Genomic DNA, 18952 nt, shown 5'->3' with positions numbered 1-18952 from the left:
TCCAATATGTTTTTGTTTGCTTTACATTTCTGTTTTATTTTCTGGTAGAAAAATCTATATTTGGATTGTTTCATGAAACCGTATTTTAATTTATTATGACAATGGATTTATTTGTACATTAAGATCACTTTTTTGTATTTTGTACTCCGAGTTCCCACTGACTCATTATTTGTGAGTAGTGTTTATTTTTCTCACAACATAATCTCACATTAGGTCAGTCAAAACAATTAGTAAATTACATGCCCATGCCCAAAATGGCGGCGCTGCCATAGCAGCTGCGGCTTACCTGCGGTCCATTTGTCTTTGTGTTTTTTTGTCTTAATTGTAGTTGTGATGTCGTGTTTTTGTGTTTGTGTACTATGTGTGGGTGTGGGGGGGAGGGGGGGAACTGTAAAATTGTAAATATGTGTCCCTTCCGAACGGAGACCCGACCTTTGTTTTCTGGGTGTTGTCTCCGTTCCTGCTGCGGCCCAACCATCGGCCCAACTCCTGGAGCTGGCGGCCTCCAGGGCTCTGGTTCGCAGAGCCCACGGACCGGACTGACCATCAGCGGAGCCGGCCGTCCTCGGAGGCTGCGGGAGCGGCTGCGACTCGCCTTAGGCTCGGGCCGCGTGGATGCCGACATCGGGAGCTCCGGCAGCGGCAGCGGGTTCGCCCGCCCCGGGTCGTGGGGCTTGGGTCGCGGACATTTCACCGTCCGGCGCGGCCTAAAATATGCCGCGGGATTTTTCTCTGCTGGGCGGGGGCTTCAATGTCGGGAGCCACGACCGCCCCGACGTGCAGCAACAGCAGCAGCGTGTTCGCCCGCCCGGATCGGACTTATCATCGGCGGAGCCGGCCGTCTTCGGAGGCTGCGGGAGCGGCTGCGACTCGCCTTAGGCTCGAGCCTCTGCGGACCGTCCGGCGTGGCCTGCAACCACAACAACCTGACCGCGGGAGAGGACAGCAGGAGAAGAGGAGAGGACTGGAGGAGACTCACTGTGATGGATGTTTCTTTGATGGATGTTTCTTTTTTTGTGTGTTTTTGGGGTTGTGTAATTTTAATGCCTATTTAATGCTTTTATTGTTGGACTGTGGGTGACTGAATTTCGTCCAATATTGGATGACAAATAAAGCTATCTTGAATCTCTTGAATCTTGAATAATGCATGTTTATTTATGTCTTGCATCAATCTCACTTCTTCATTTACTGACTCTACCAGTCTCAAACCACTCAACAAAAATGGTGAACGGTTGGAATGATAAATATTATTAGTGTTGCATTGGTAGGTTAACATACATATACCTAATAATTCTACATTTCAAATGTGTTTAAGGACAAATTAACATCTGAGTTGTTATCTGACCATCAAACTGCGGTTTTTTTGATACGATACGATAAAACTTTATTTATCCCTGGAGGGAAATTGGTCATTTATTCTCTGCTGTTAAGATAGAGTATAATCAATTCAACATTTACAACAAATTATTTTATGAAAAGCACTAGACATTCAATGACGTTTGCCAAAACTGCATGTCCAAAGCTTTGTTCATCTGTATTTAAAATAGAAATAAAGAAACTTACCCTGACAGCGTCTGACCAAACGGACTCAGGCTTCAGTCATTCCAATGCTGTAAGATATAAATACAAGTGAAACATTTAATAGGAGACATATCTAAAAGGAAACAAAATATCAGGGAACAAAAGGGCGAAGGAATGGTTGGTGGAATTTAATACAGAGAAGTGTGACGTGTTGCATTTTGGGACGTCAAATAAGGGCAGGGCCTACACAGAAAATGGTAGGCCTTTGGGAGGTGTTGTAGAGCAGAGGAATCTAGGAGTACAAGTGCATGGTTCCTCGAAGGTCGAGTTGCAGGTAGATAAAGTGGTCAAAATGTCTTTTGGCACTTTAGCCTTCATCTGTCAGAGTATTGAGAAAAGAAGTTGGGAGGTCATGTTGCAGTTGTATAAGATGTTGGTGAGACCGCATTTAGAATATTGTGTTCAGTTCTGGGCACCATGTTATAGGAAAGATATTGTCAAGCTTGAAAGGGTTCAGAAAAGATTTACGAGGATGTTGCCAGGACTAGAGGGTGAGCTGTAGGAGTAGGTTGAGTAGGCTGGGTCTCTAATCCATGGAGCGCAGGAGGATGAGGGGAGATCTTATAGAGGTATACAAAAATCATGAGAGGAATAGATCGGGTAGATACACAGAGACTTTTGCCCAGAGTAGGGGAACCGAGGACCAAAGGACATAGGTTCAAGGTGAAGGGGAAAAGATTTAATAGGAATCCGATGGGTTACTTTTTCACACAAAGGGTGGTGGGTGGATGGAACTAGCTGCCAGAGGAGGTAGTTGAGGCTCGGACTATCCTGTTTAAGAAACAGTTAGACAGGTACATGGATAGGACAGGTTTGGAGGGATATGGACCAAGCGCAGGCAAGTGGGACAAGTGTAGCTGGGACATTGTTGGCCGGTGTGGGCGAGTTGGGCCGAAGGGCCTGTTTCCACACTGTATCACTCTATGACTCAATGACACTTTCAGATTTGAATAGGAAAGGTTTAGACTGATATGCATCAAATGCAGGCAAATGGAATTAGCACAGGTAGGCAACATAGACAAAGGGTGTGTTTCCATACAGTATAACTATGCCTCTTTGTATGCTATAAGCCAAGATGTCCTCCAAATGCATTTGTTGAAATTGGCAAAATACACCAAACAAACATTTCGTTGCATTAGTTCTTATTCTTTACTGAGGTCCTTGCAGATTATTTAGGCGTTTGAAACAGTGTCAAATTAAATATTTAGGATTAGCAGTAAATTATTTAACAAAATTCAATTCTTCAATTTTCGGGCTGAAATTATAAATCTCCTCAGCTGGTGAGCGAGTGCTGACATTGAGTGATACTATGGGCCCAGTTCAGTTCAGCCAGTATTTTTAGAGCTGAGATTCACAGATTCCAAAACCATCATGGTCAAATTCTCCAGTATCAGGGGAATTCTCAGATAAAATACTGCAAGGATGTCACCAGGACTTGAGGGCCTGTGATATAGGAAGAGGTTGCGCATGCTGGAGGTGATTTATAGAGGTGTACAAGATCATGAGGAGAATGGATTGGGTAGATACACAGAGTCTTTTTCCCCCAGAGTAGGGGATCAAAGAACCACATGCTCACCACAATATTCAACCTCTCCTTGGCAAAGTCCGTGGTCCCTGCATGCTTCAAAAGATCCATCATTGTACCGGTGCCAAAGAATGCCTCTCCAGCGTGTTTAAATGACTACCGACCGGTGGCCCTCACCTCGGTTGTCATGAAATGCTTTGAGAGGCTAGTCAAGAAGCACATCTGCGCCCTCCTTCCTCGCAACATGGACCCACTACAGTTCGCATACCGTCCGAACAGGTCCACGGATGATGCGGTCTCCCAGGTTCTACACACCGCTCTCTCTCATCTGGACAGCCAGGGGGGCTATGTGAGGATGCTGTTCATTGACTTTAGTTCAGCATTCAACACAATAGTCCCCAGCAGACTGGTTGAGAAGCTGCTGGAACTGGGGCTTAGCACCCCTCTGTGTGCCTGGGTCCTGGACTTTCTCACTGCCAGGCCCCAAGTGGTCAGGATGGGGGAACGCACATCTAGCTCCCTCATCCTGAACATAGGATCCCCCCAGGGCTGCGTCCTTAGCCCCCTACTGTACTCCCTGTACACACATGACTGTGGGGCCAGGTTCAGCTCAAACTCCATCATCAAGTTTGCTGATGACACTGTGGTGGTGGGCCGGATCTCCAACAACGATGAGAAAGCCTACCGGGAGGAGGTGGCTGATCTGGCACTCTGGTGTCAGGACAATAGCCTCCTCTTGAATGTCACTAAAACAAAGGAGCTGATTGTGGACTTCAGAAGGGCTAAACATCTAAGGACGTACACGCCACTGGAGATAAATGGGTCTATTGTGGATAGGGTGAGCAGTTTTAAATACTTGGGAGTCCGCATCGCAGAGGATCTGACGTGGGCAAAGCACATTGCCGCACTGGTGGGTAAGGCTAAGCAGCGCCTTTACCACCTTAGACAACTGAGGAAATTCAGAGTGTCTCTGAGGATCCTTCATTGCTTCTACTCTGGGGCTGTAGAGAGCATCCTGTCCGGCAACATTACAGTCTGGTTTGGGAACAGCTCTGCCCAGGACAGGATGGCCCTGCAAAGAGTAGTGCGTTCGGCAGAACGCACCATGGGAACTACACTCGTCCCCCTGCAGGACCTATACATCAGGAGGTGCAGATCCAGAGCAAGCAAGATCATGAGGGACCCCTGCTACCCCAGTAACGGACTGTTCCAGATGCTACGATCAGGCAAACGCCTCCGCTGTCACGCTGTGAAAACGGAGAGGATAAGACGGAGCTTCTTCCCACAGGCTATTAGGACTGTCAACTTTTATAACCCCAGACTAAATTTTTGTCGACACTAATAGTAACTTATTAACTTTATTTATATGCTGTAACTGTAATTCTTTTTGTGCACAACCCGCAGGCATTGCTACTTTCATTTCACTGCATATCGTGTATGTGTATGTGACAAATAAATTTGACTTGATAAATTTGACTTGTTGAAGATAAGAGGGGAAAGATTTAATAGGAATCTGAGGGGCAACTTTTTCACTCAGAGGGTGGTGGGTACGTGGACTGAGGAGGTAGTTGAGGCATGAACCGTAACAACATTTAAAAAGCATTTGGACAGATACACAGATAGGACAGGTTTAGACAGATATGGGCCAAACACAGGCAGTTGAGACTAGTGTAGATGAAGTACCTTGGTCGGCATGGGCAACCTGGGCCGAAGGGCCTGCTTCCATGCTGTATGACTCCATGAGCCTACATGTGAAAATTAGATCTTCCCTATTGTGATCAGACATACTTTTCTACCCTCTGCACATTTGCAAGTCTCCTAAACAACCGGTCCATCAAATGCCCGATCCACTTCCTCCCCAAATACTGAGCTGCTCTACCTCTCAATCTCAGCTATACATCTAAAAATGGTTTCCGACTGACGACCAATCTATTCATCACTATAATAGATTCTCTAGTTATCCTCATCTACCTTTCATAACACCCCTCACACCACTCTAATTAAAATCACCAACTCTATCCCCAATCCTAGGACTTTCCTGATTTCCCATGTATGCCCAGATTGGCAAAAGGATCCAACACCTGATGACGTCGGATTTGATGGTGGTGAGCTTTTAAGTATAGGGCTGTGGCGGGTGCCCGGAATGAAGGCGAGGAGCCAGGCAAATTCTGTAGAGGCTTTAATGAGCACAGCACACTACTCTCCGCTTCAGTGAGAGACTGAAGACTGGGCTCGCGCCAAAATCCTTGCTACTTATCTGTGTAGCTGGGAGCCGCCCCCGGATTATCTCTGCAGCTGGGAGCTGCCCCTGGACCTGTCTATCACCATGCTGGAAGGTTCGATATGGGAGTGGCCTGACCCTTGGGAGCTGCCACAGGCCCACCATACACAATAATTTAATTCAGCTTGGCAGCCCCATTAAATCTTTTTGAAAAAGCCTTTGCTTCTGATATGCGATTTTTGTGCATGTGATATTCCTGAAAGATTTGCAGTATAGACAATAGACAATAGGTGCAGGAGGAGGCCATTCGGCCCTTCGAGCCAGCACCGCCATTCAATGTGATCATGGCTGATCATTCTCAATCAGTACCCCGTTCCTGCCTTCTCCCCATACCCCCTGACTCCACTATCCTTAAGAGCTCTATCCAGCTCTCTCTTGAATGCATTCAGAGAATTGGCCTCCACTGCCTTCTGAGGCAGAGAATTCCACAGATTCACAACTCTCTGACTGAAAAAGTTTTTCCTCATCTCAGTTCTAAATGGCCTACCCCTTATTCTTAAACTGTGCAAAGCAGTACAAAGGAAGATCTTAAATTGGATAAATTGGTCAGGGATCAGATTTTTAAAAACTTGATATGGTCAGGACTTTCCCATATTGGAAGTCTAAACAAGGGTCTGAAGAAGGGTCCTGACCTGAAATGTCACCTATTCATGTTCTCTGGAGATGCTGCCCGACCCACTGTATAACTCCAGGATCTTTCTCATATTGGAATCTCTTTCTTCCCAGCAGAATCTATGGGGCTATTGTAAAACAGCATTAAATCTCTCACACTGATCCTGTTACCGAAACAAAACATGCAGCCTTGCTTAATTTATCACCCCATGACTTTTCCTTGTCCTTCTTGAAGGAGGATTACTGAGGTATTTGTCCAGGGATGTTTATCACAAAATTCAGATCTCATTGATGACTGAAGGGCAGATATTAACTTCTGGACTTCCCACAACTGGACACTTTAGTAAGATTTCAAACGAATCTGTGATTCAATGACAAAAGATTGGAAACTGGTCCCTTTGATCCTGAAAGACCGCCGACAGAAAGAACGTGTATAAAAATGCAAATGGCATTGTATTTTTTTTTTGGTCTTCAGTGTGGGTTTCTGCCAGGTCTCAATGGGAAGGAAAGCAGCAGAAACAGGATTTTAAATTATATTTGAACGCTCTCACAATGGATCACAAATGGGCCAATATGGAGAAAATTTACTTTTTTTTCCTTGTATTTGTTTCCTTGACAAAAGCTCAAGCAAAAGGATTGAATCACAGAATTAGTTTGCCATCTTTGGAGTTTTCAGCATTTGACTTGGGCACGTACGTGAAGTCACAGAAATTGTCACAGGTGTATTTAAGAGACTGCACTGCCAGAAGCTACCAGGCTCAAAGGGGCAGTCTATGCATTCAATTGTGAAACAAGATGATATCAATGCTTGAAAAGGCCTTCTTGCACAAAGACGACTAATGTACTTGATTTGGTCTCAACAACTAGATATATTACTAAAACTCTGATCTTGTATGTATATTTGTTTGTTTGTTTGTTTTGTTGTATGTTTGTTTGTTTGTTTGTTCACGAAATACAGCCAAAACGGTACACGACAGCGCAACAATTTTAGGCCCACCATACTCACCATTGGCCTGTGGTGTGCAAGTAGCAAATTTTGTTCAAATTGTTGTTATTTTTTTTAAGGTATTGACATTTTAAACCAATAAATCCCTTTTCCACTTGCCGTGGCCGTCAGCCGCGCCTGCGCAGTAATACCTCCGCGTTCGATGTAACAATGGGAGGTCAAAGAAGATGGCCATCGGATCCGCGTGTGCGCAGTTGGGGGACCCGGGCCTGACCTTCCTCCCGTGGCGTAGCGCGGCAGCAGAGAGAAGCTCAAACAAGATGGCCGCAGGTAGGATGAACATGCGGCAGCGCCTTGCATCTGCACTCCCGCGATGGCCGCCCGGGGGCAGGGCTGAGTGGCTCCCTCTCCCCTTTCCTCTCCCCCCTGGCCCGCCCCTGGCCCCGGGGGAGTTTTAAGGGGGTTTGAGGGGGTGGTGGACTGTGTGAGTAGGAGGGGGGGGGGGGGAGAGGGGAGGATTAGGGGGGTGAGGAGGGGGATGGAGTGGCTGAGGGGGGGAGGGATAATAAGGGGGTTTGCGGGGGGATGGATTGGGTGACTGGGGGGGGGGAAGGGGGGAGGGGAGGGTGCTAGACCAATGCAGGAGAGGTTTGGACCCAACGGGTCCACAGCAGCTAGTTTCTGATAAAACACGAGTTTGAAAAGGATTCTCAACCAGACATTGGTGTCTGCGTATTGGCAGAGCATGAAATTCTCCAGAATTGTCTTAGTGGATCCGGTGTCACGCAAGAATTAATGAAGCTCTGGGCCTTCTGTGTGAATGCCAGTCCATCAGGGTGAACTCTGTTGGGGATTCACGGCTCACGATGCATTGCTCACCTTAATAAGCAAACCTTGGGTCATTCAAGATGTTGTGCGAATGGAAAATTAGCAACAGGAGTCAGTGCATGGAAGGGTCTGAGGAGCAGCTGAATGCAATGGTTCCCAGATGGGTTTACTTGCTACATGAAGTGGAGATCTGGTCAGTTCGAACTACTCCTGACCACACAGCCACTCCAAACCCAGCCTGTTCTCAAGGACATTCTGACGGCAACCTGAACTCTATAATGCAGTTGGGTCCCATTGGGCTCTTGTTGAGTAGTGAAGCCGTATGTTAAAAACAAAGATGATCCTTAATCTGCCTGTGCTCTCCTGGCTGATGGGAGGTGGTCAGCTTTATTACATTGCCCAAGTACCAGGCTTTCCTGCATTCATTTACACACGGTGGCTGCACTCAATTCAACCCATCAGAGTCTGAGAACCCATCGTATTTCTGATACCTGACCTGGACCCAATAGATATAATGAATGCTGTTGAGTTCAGATCAAGTGGGCAGAGTTTTAAATTAAGATACAGGGAAAGAAGAATCTGAAGGAGGGTCCTAACCTGACCTGACACCTATCCATGTTCTCCAAAGAAGGTGCCTGACCCATTACTTTGAGATTTTTTAATTACTTTTTTGAACTAAAGCTCAGCTTTAAAATGGTCAAATTGCAGCCCAATAGAGTGCTGTACACGTTGGATTGCAAATAAATTAGGTTTGCAGAAATCTGCATTATGTGGACTGTTCTTTAGTGATGACACTGATCAAATCACAATAATGTTGAGTGAATAACAGTAAGATGCTCCCAACAAGAGTTTGTCACCAATGCCTGCAGGTAAAACATTGGATGGAAGGAGTCCAAAGGAAGGTTTAAAAGATCATGTCTTCATTCACATCAATGGCTTTGCCAATAATCGCTCTCCAGACACACACATGAAGAAGTGTTATTCATTGCAGAGTACTCAAAAGGCATTTGATACTTGAGTGTTTCTGCCAGCATAAGTTGGCACCTTCAGGACAAGAGGGAGGAAGCTGAAGAGATTGCGGGACAACAAGAACCACATTGTTTGATTCATTACTGGGAGTCTTGAAGCATGCGATCCAAAGTTATTTCAACAATTCAAAATAAATGGACCATAAGGAAAACAAGTTATTTGGAAAGAAATCAAGTTTCCATTTTTAATAGGCTGATCACTGGGAACAAATTATACCATACAATTTGGAAACTTTAATGAACAAATTCTAACGTACTTCTTCCTCATGAATGTAATGAAACAAAACAAAACTTAATCATGTACATGGAGGTGCCTAGCAAGTTTGTAATTGGTGAGCAAATGGCGAATGTCTTTTTTTTCCGCTATGGTTCACTTTTACTCACCACATGGGTAAACATCTGTTGTCGAGAAATAGAAAAGCAAATGATAAGAAGATAAAAGCAAATGTGTGATTTCACAATTGAAAAATAACAAAGTGAATAAGTCAAAACATAACATGCAGAGTTTTGAGTCTAAAAGTACTGGAAAAGGCAAGATTAATGAGCATGCGTAGAAACTGTAAGGTGGCTATTTGAAATGCAAGGATCAACACAATTAAATGCAGCACCACAAAGAACTGCTTCAAAGCTCACTAGCTGAAGCCGACTAAATATTTTTGGAATCTTTCATTCAATGGCTTCTACCATTAAATAAAAGATCTTGTAAACAAACAGGAACATACCAAGATCCTAAGAGAAATTGAAGTAACATCTTGTGTAAAACAAGGAACTTCAGATGTTGGCCAATGCGCAACATTCAGGCAGAATTGGGAGTCACAATAGACAATAGACAATAGACAATAGGTGCAGGAGTAGGCCATTCAGCCCTTCGAGCCAGCACCGCCATTCAATGCGATCATGGCTGATCACTCTCAATCAGTACCCCGTTCCTGCCTTCTCCCCATACCCCCTCACTCCGCTATCCTTAAGAGCTCTATCCAGCTCTCTCTTGAAAGCATCCAACGAACTGGCCTCCACTGCCTTCTGAGGCAGAGAATTCCACACCTTCACCACTCTCTGACTGAAAAAGTTCTTCCTCATCTCCGTTCTAAATGGCCTACCCCTTATTCTTAAACTGTGGCCCCTTGTTCTGGACTCCCCCAACATTGGGAACATGTTTCCTGCCTCTAATGTGTCCAATCCCCTAATTATCTTATATGTTTCAATAAGATCCCCCCTCATCCTTCTAAATTCCAGTGTATACAAGCCCAATCGCTCCAGCCTTTCAACATACGACAGTCCCGCCATTCCGGGAATTAACCTAGTGAACCTACGCTGCACGCCCTCCATAGCAAGAATATCCTTCCTCAAATTTGGAGACCAAAACTGCACACAGTACTCCAGGTGTGGTCTCACCAGGGCCCGGTACAACTGTAGAAGGACCTCTTTGCTCCTATACTCAACTCCTCTTGTTACGAAGGCCAACATTCCATTGGCTTTCTTCACTGCCTGCTGTACCTGCATGCTTCCTTTCATTGACTGATGCACTAGGACACCCAGATCTCGTTGAACTCCCCCTCCTCCTAACTTGACACCATTCAGATAATAATCTGCCTTTCTATTCTTACTTCCAAAGTGAATAACCTCACACTTATCTACATTAAACTGCATCTGCCATGTATCCGCCCACTCACACAACCTGTCCAAGTCACCCTGCAGCCTTATTGCATCTTCCTCACAATTCACACTACCCCCCAGCTTAGTATCATCTGCAAATTTGCTAATGGTACTTTTAATCCCTTCGTCTAAGTCATTAATGTATATCGTAAATAGCTGGGGTCCCAGCACCGAACCTTGCGGTACCCCACTGGTCACTGCCTGCCATTCCGAAAGGGACCCATTTATCCCCACTCTTTGCTTTCTGTCTGTCAACCAATTTTCTATCCATGTCAGTACCCTACCCCCAATACCATGTGCCCTAATTTTTCCCACTAATCTCCTATGTGGGACCTTGTCGAAGGCTTTCTGAAAGTCGAGGTACACCACATCCACTGACTCTCCCCTGTCAATTTTCCTAGTTACATCCTCAAAAAATTCCAGTAGAATGTTATACTTCCTCTCCTTAATTTTTATGCTGTCCCTGACTTCCCTTGTCAGCCACAGGTGTCTCTTACTCCCCTTAGAGTCTTTCCACCTCTTTGGAATAAATTGATCCTGCAACCTCTGCATTATTCCCAGGAATACCTGCTATTGCTGTTCTACCGTCTTCCCTGCTAGGGCCTCCTTCCAGTCAATTTTGTCCAGCTCCTGCCTCATGCCTCTGTAATCCCCTTTGCTATACTGTAATACTGACACTTCCGATTTTCCCTTCTGCCTTTCCATTTGCAGAGTAAAACTTATCATGTTGTGATCACTGCCTCCTAATGGCTCTTTTACCTCTAGTCCCCTTATCAGATCAGGATCATTACACAACACTAAATCCAGAATTGCCTTCTCCCTGGTAGGCTCCAGTACAAGCTGTTCTAAGAATCCATCTCGAAGGCACTCTACAAACTCTCTTTCCTGGGGTCCATTTCCAACCTGATTTTCCCAGTCTACCTGCATGTTGAAATCTCCCATAACCACCGTAGCATTACATTTTTGACACGCCAATTTTATCTCCTGATTCAACTTGCACCCTATGTCGAGGCTACTGTTTGGGGACCTATAGATAACTCCCATTAGGGTCTTTTTACCCTTACAATTTCTCATTTCTATCCATACTGATTCAACATCTCCTGATTCTATGTCACCCCTTGCAAGGGAATGAATATCATTCCTTACCATCAGAGCAACCCCACCCCCTCTGCCCACCTGTCTGTCTTTTCTATACGTTGTGTACCCCTGAATATTCAGTTCCCAGCCCTGGTCCTCTTGTAGCCATGTCTCAGTGATCCCTACAACATCATACTTGCCCATGACTAACTGAGCCTCAAGCTCATCCACTTTATTTTTTATACTACGCGCATTTAAGTACAACACTTTAACTTCTGTATTTACCTCCCCTCTCACATCGTTCACAATTGGCCCTGCCCTTAATTTCTTTTCCCCTCTAGAACTTCTGTTCCCATTCTTCCGAGAGTCTTTTGCAATATCTCCTGTATTCCCTTTTACCTCATCTTCATATTCACAATTTGTTAACCCCTCCCCCCCACTACTTAGTTTAAAGCCACAGGTGTCACACTAGCAAACCTGCCTGCCAGAATGTTTGTCCCCCTGCTGTTAAGATGTAACCCGTCCCTTTTGTACAAGTCACCCCTAGCCCAGAAGAGATCCCAGTGGTCCAGAAATCTAAATACCTGCTCTCTGCACCAGCCCCTCAGCCATAAATTCATACCCTCTATCTCTCTGTTCCTGGCCTCACCAGCACGAGGTACCAGTAGCAGTCCAGAGATAACCACCTTCGACGTACTACTTCTCAGTGTTTTTCCCAACTCTCTAAACTCCCGCTGTAGCACCTCCTTCCTCTTCCGCCCGACGTCATTCGTGCCCACGTGCACAACGACTTCAGGTTGATCGCCTTCCCTCACTAGGATTTTCTGAAGCCGGTCCGTGATGTGTTGAACCCTGGTACCAGGGAGGCAACAGACCATCCTCAAGTCCCTCCTGCTGCCACAGAATCTTCTGTCCCTCGGACTATGGAGTCACCGACCACTACGGCTCTTCCTGACTTCGGTCTCCCCTGTCGAGTATCCTTGCCAACAGGTCCGCCACTCGGACTGGAAACGTCTTCTGCCCCGACAGTTCCCAAGAGGGTATACCTATTTGCAATAGGCACAGCCACTGGGGTCTCCTGTAGTCCTCGTCCACTCTCCCCTGAAACAGTCTCCCACCTTCGCTCGACCTGGACCCTTGGCGTGACAGCCTCACAATAGGTCCTGTCGAGGAAACTCTCGCATTCCCGGATGGCCCTGAGGTCATGCAACTGCCTCTCCAACTCCACCACACGTCCCTTCAGGAGCTGCACCTGGACACAGTTCTTGCAGGTGTAGCTCCCAGAAGCTCCAGCGACGTCCCTGTCTTCCCACATCCTGCAGGAAACACACTGCACCAACTTTTCCGCCATTACCTTGTGTCTATAACCAGTTCTGGCTTAAAACAATTGTATCCTCCTCACCTCAGCCTCCTCGCCGAAGACTCGCAGCCAAAGACTCGCACTTTTCTCACTGGGCTGCACCCGAACAGGGCTGCACCCTTTTGCAAGTCTTGCTTATATCACCAATTAAATTGCCTGATTGTCCAATTTACCTGACTTCTCACTTAAATTAGCACTTACTTTTCTTCTCAGCCAACGGGCGTCCTTGCTCTGCTCCCGGACTTTTCAAACTGACTACTAGCGTCCTCTTGGCGCCCTTTTTAAACTGCCTTTTCCACTGTAATTAGCACTTACTTTCCTTCTCAGCCAACGGGCGTCCTTGCTCTGCTCCCGGACTTTTCAAATGTGGTGAGAAATGGTTTGTTGGTAAGAACTCAGTGTCACAGACAAGACGGAAAGACAATACATGATTACAATTGAGCCACTCACATGGTGTGCTGGCATAAGAAGAGTCTCAATGATTATTTATATCTACAAATTCAATTGATATGATTCAGAATGACTTTCATATATTTGCCTTTCACACTGCATGAACTGTAGTGATTATTTTTTGTATGAGACTGTGGAGTGAGTCAGTGTTTTGTTACACACGGACCAGCAAGGTTTTTCCTGCAATATTACTTGTCAATAAATACTCCTGAATAGTTCTGATGCCACAAGACCATGGTGGTTAACCACGCAGCTGCGTTCAGACAGAATAACTTGATCTCAGTTTGAGTATGTCTGAAAGCAAGTGCGTTCAATTGATTCCTCTCAGTCACAGTATCAGTTCTAACCCACACGCATTGTGGGAATTGCATCATGTAAGACAAGATATACAATTCGCTATCTTGCAGTGTAACTTTCGGATGCATAAATGGAATCCCCTTATAATCTTCTATTGCAAATGGATTCAGAAAGCCACTATTTACTGCCATTCCATACCCAAAGAGAGAGGATGAACCAGCTTTCCTTGAGCAGTAAGCCTCCTTAACTTACTGTGATTTGTAAATTGGAAAACATGGTTTGTATCTTCTGCACTGACCTAGAATCAATATTGTACAAGGATTACATCAAGTACTTAGTTCTGTTTTTCCATCATGTGTTTATGATGTCCATGCTACTGTTCTACTCCTATTTATGGATTAGTGTAAATCCTGTTTAAAAATGTGCACTTCCCTTTTGTTCACCTACAGCACCAAAAAAAAGTCCCACTGCTTCATAATACAATTTTATTGACTGGACATTCTTTCACCAGTAGCTATGACCCATTCATCTGCTATGACAGATTTGAACATCAAGCAGCAAAACTTTGACCTTTTTGCATGGATTTACTCGGCTTAAATGATGCTAAATGATAGGCGAAGCACAATTGTGATCAGAGATTTCTTGGACAACACGTTTTGATCAGTAAAACAAAATTAGATACAGTGAGGCAAATGGATATTTTTAAGGTGGAGATTGGCCAATTCTTAACTAGTTAGGGTGTCAGGAGTTATGGGGAGATGGTAGGAGAATGGGGTTGAGAGGGAAAGATAGATCAGCTGTGATTGAATGACGGAGTAGACTTAATAGGTCGAATAGCCAAATTCTGCTCCTAGAACTTATCTGTATGTTCCTTTAATTCTATAGTTAAAAGTTTTGTCTAGACAACTTGATGTAAGGTAGCAATTAAGAGGAGACCATATTTAAGTTGTACTTTATAGATAACATTGTTTTCATATGAAATTTTGTTTAAGGCCGTTAACAGTGTTGGATCTTGAATCGAGTAATTGCTCTATCATTGTGCAAATACATAACAATTGAAAAGTGTAATCATCACATTAAGTGAACTGGTGAGCTAAAATAAATCTATCCAATACTATGTTGGAAATATGAAGTGAAAGAAGCTTGTGTGCATTGTTTCTTAGGTGTTATTAGTGCATGTTATAAACTAACCCATTCACCAAATAGGAATTGTCACAGTAAAATATAATCTGACATGCTTAAAATATGCAGCAGGAATGGAACAACAAGAGCACTTAAAAAAAAAATCAATACCAGCATTGTACTTTTGAATTAATGATGCATGAGAAATAAACAATCTTAATGATTCCATGTTTTTGGTGGACTTCAGGGTAAATGGGTCAGTATGTCTGAATAAATATCACATCACAACTTTGAGGGGTGGCATCACAGTTTGGATCTGAATTGCATGAAGAACTGTGAATGGTTTGAAGTAACAAAAGGATGAATTGAAATTTGTCATTGTGGTTAATGGCCATCCTTGTAGCTATCTAATATAGTTGTCCTGATACATTTCTTATTCATAGAGTGCGTAATGTTTAATAAATATGCATGAGGAGATACAAGAGAATCCAGCTACAGTTACTCAATTAAGGGATTAATTAGTAGATAATAAATTAACTGTTCTTCCAAGAGCATTAATTGGATTCCCTTCCCCATACTGCAATAACCTACTTGAAGCAAAGCAGACTTGGAACATTTTAAACACTGTTGTATTATTCAGATATATAATGTTTACATTTGTTGGAAACTAAAGATAAGGGCCAAGGAGACATTAATACAATGCACATATATTTTATTTGACTCGCTAGAGTCAATGACAGCCCTGTGATGTGTTTATTTTATTCATTGTTCCCATTGTGCAGATGTTGCAGAAAATCTTGTTCAGTCAGTTGGTCAATTTGATTTATGCTCTGTGGCGAGGTGACATGGTTTGACCAGAGTTTTAACGAGTGTTGTGGCTTGGCATTGACTTGGCCATGTGAGAGTAAGTAGAGCGAGCCAAATATCACTGCTAACCTTTGGGGAGGGTAAACATAAGAGTTATCTGCACTGAATGTCTGTTGTGATTTTGAGATTGAACCTTGCAGACTGGCATCAATGGAGGTGTACACAAAATGACACAAAGTGCTGGAGTAACTCAGCGGATCAGGCAGCATCTCTGGAGAACATGGATAGGTGATGTTTCAGGACGAGACCTGTCTATTACTTACCCTTCTCCTGTTCCAGCTCTCTTATCCCCCACTACAATTAGTCTGAGGAAGGGTCTCTCCCTGAAACGTCACCTAACCATGTTCTCCAGAAATGCTGCCTGACCTATTGAATTACTCCAGCACTTTGTACTCCCATACAGAGATGTTAAGCAGACTAGGACTATTCCTTGGAGCGCAGGAGGAGGAGGGGTGATCTTATGGTTGTGTCCAAAATCATGAGAGGAATAGATCGCGTAGATGCACAAAGTTTATTGCCCAGAGCAGGGGAATCAAGAACCAGAGGACATATGTTTAAGGTGAGGGGGGAAAGATTTAACAGGAACCTGAAGGGTAACTTTTCACAGAGGGTGATGGGTGTGTGGAACGAGCTGCCAGAGGAGGTAGCTGAGGCAGGTAGAATCGCAATTTTAAGCAACATTTGGACAGGTACATGGATAGGACAGGTTTAAAGGGATGTGGGCCAAACACAGGCAGGTGGTTTCTTGTGTAGATGGGACATGGTGGTCCCAGTGTATGCAAGTTGGACCATAGGCCCTGTTGCCACACTAAATGACTCTAAATACCCAATTTCTTACTGAACTCCTCTCCAAATTGACAAAACCCAAATCCAAAACTGGGAATACCAATTCAAACTAAAACCTTATCCTTAGACCATAACTCTTGATTCTCAATAACTGATTCCTAATCCCCAGACTATAATTGCTGCTTCTCCAACAAAAAATCTTCCCATAATTAGGACCCCATATTTCTAATCTGGAGGCAGTCCCCCAGTCGTAACTGACTGGCTGCATTTTGTTTTTAAACAAAGTACATCCAAACCATGTTTTACATAGATGTACCCGAATGGTGCTAGCCACAAAAATAAATAATCCTCCAATGAAATAAACTTAATGCAAACCATGCTGATGGTACATAAAAATTAAGCTTGAATCCTCTGGAATTAAGGTAGAGAGGTGATTGGATCAGTTTGTCTGACAACTTGGAGAAATAATAGGGTAGAGAGAGAGACTACTATCTTACACTCTTAGTATGATTATGCCTAATGTATAGTAGGATCGTCACTGAACTGTATGCAAAAAGAATTTCGCTGTACTTGGGTGTACTTGACAATAAAGTACCATTGAACCACTGAACTATTTCTCCAGTTAGAGGAGCTTACAATTAGGAAACACGGACTCCACGCTATGACCTTTGGGAATGAAATTACAAACAGACAAAAAGCAATTGAAATGTAGATCTCTCTTCTGCAAATGTAAGGCACCCTCCATTTAAACATAGAAATATACAAACATAGAAAATAGGTGCAGGAGGAGGCCATTCGGCCCTTCGAGCCAGCACCGCCATTCATTGTGATCATGGCTGATCGACCCCAATCAATAACCCGTGCCTGCCTTCTCCCCATATCCCTTGATTCCACTAGCCCCTAGAGCTCTATCTAACTCTCTCTTCAATCCATCCAGTGATTTGGCTTCCACTGCCCTCTGTGGCAGAGAATTCTACAAATTCACAACTCTCTGGGTGAAAAAGGTATTTTTCACTTCAGTTTTAAATGGCCTCCCATTTAAGACTGTGGCCCCTGGTTCTGGACTCGCCCAACATTGGGAACATTTTTCCTGCATCGAGCTTGTCCAGTCCTTTTATAATTTTAAATGTTTCTATAAGATCCCCTCTCATCCTTCTAAACTCCAGTGAATACAAGCCTAGTCTTTTGAATCTTTCCTCATATGACAGTCCCGCCATCCCAGGGATCAATCTCGTGAACCTACGCTACACTGCCTCAATTACAAGGATGTCCTTCCTCAAATTAGGAGACCAAAACTGTACACAATATTCCAGATGTGGTCTTACCAGGGCCCTATACAACTGCAGAAGAACCTCTTTACTCCTATACTGAAATCCTCATTATGAAGGCCAACATTCCATTAACTTTCTTCACTGCCTGCTGTACCTGCACGCCAACTTTCAGTGACTGGTGTACAAGGACACCCAGGTCTCACTGCACCTCCCCCTTACCTAACCTAACTCCATTGAGATAATAATCTGCCTCCTTGTTTTTGCCGCCAAAGTGGATAACCTCACACCAAAACATTAAGAACCAAAACATTACATTGTAATGATGTGATTCATGCAAGCAGCATGTTTATGTGACGTTGAACTGAAAAACTAACTGAAAAGAATGAAATCAATCAATTGAAGGATTAATAAAATGATAAACCAAGATTGATACATTTTTGTGAACCAAATCTTTCAGGGCAAACAAGGCAAAGGGCGGAGGTTGTATATTGGCTACAATCTCACTGAATGAAGAGATTAAAGGGTACACTCCTATGTACCATGCAAATATCTCAGTACACCATAATCCTTTTTTTGTCTACTGTATCTTTGATGCACAACATAATAAATTGCCTTCGGCATTGGCCACAGTCCTTTGAGAGATATAACTCTTTCTTTTATATGCCAGTTGGCAACAGAATCGTGGGAGATTTTCAGCTGGGGGGAAAAAAATCGCTCCTCAGAGAAACCTGGTAATCAGAAGTATTTTGTGACAATTGGAATATCAAAGCTTGAACGATAGTTTTGCGTAAACAACATACTGTGATAAATGTTAACACAAAAGTTTAAAAAAAACAAAGATCAAAATATTTTGACAACAGAAATTTGAATGCTCGCAAGTATGCAACTCGAGAAAAATGTGAAAGACTTTGATTAAGAGCAGTGAGGAAAAATATTCCTGTATATACTGAAGCTAGGATTTTTGCAAAATCAGATTCAAGAGTCAATCATTTTTATCTTATAAGTGCATACATAATAAAGTATCAAAAGTGTAGAATGAAAATAATGTCAAAACACAATTAAAGATGAAGACTACAAATCATTTCTTTTGAATTGGTTTCTGCGGCAGAAAGTAAATGCCAATTGTTCTCTTATGCCCCATAGCATGGTCTGTCATTAATCTATTTGCCTAGAAATTGTATCAAAATAAATGTGCTGTTTATTTGCACATGACCAGAAAAAAAACATGTACCCTGGGATAGATTATGTCAGGAATCATGTAGAAA

At 43.7% G+C, this 18952-nt stretch overlaps 1 protein-coding gene across 7 annotated transcripts in view; it reads right to left on the bottom strand.

Moving 5' to 3' along the window:
• chl1b (cell adhesion molecule L1-like b) overlaps positions 1–18952 on the bottom strand; it is a 639417-nt gene that overhangs the window by 496072 nt on the left and 124393 nt on the right. For all 7 annotated transcript variants that reach the window (XM_078414480.1, XM_078414482.1, XM_078414481.1 and 4 more), the window contains exon 3: positions 1564–1610. The gene's annotated coding sequence lies outside the window, so the exon portion shown is untranslated. The remainder of the gene's footprint in view (positions 1–1563; positions 1611–18952) is intronic.

This window comes from Rhinoraja longicauda, chromosome 17 (genome assembly GCF_053455715.1).
Source record: "Rhinoraja longicauda isolate Sanriku21f chromosome 17, sRhiLon1.1, whole genome shotgun sequence".
Lineage (NCBI taxonomy): Eukaryota > Metazoa > Chordata > Chondrichthyes > Rajiformes > Arhynchobatidae > Rhinoraja > Rhinoraja longicauda.
The sequence above is the reverse complement of the archived record's forward strand: the minus strand, read 5'-3'. Positions and strand labels throughout refer to the sequence as shown.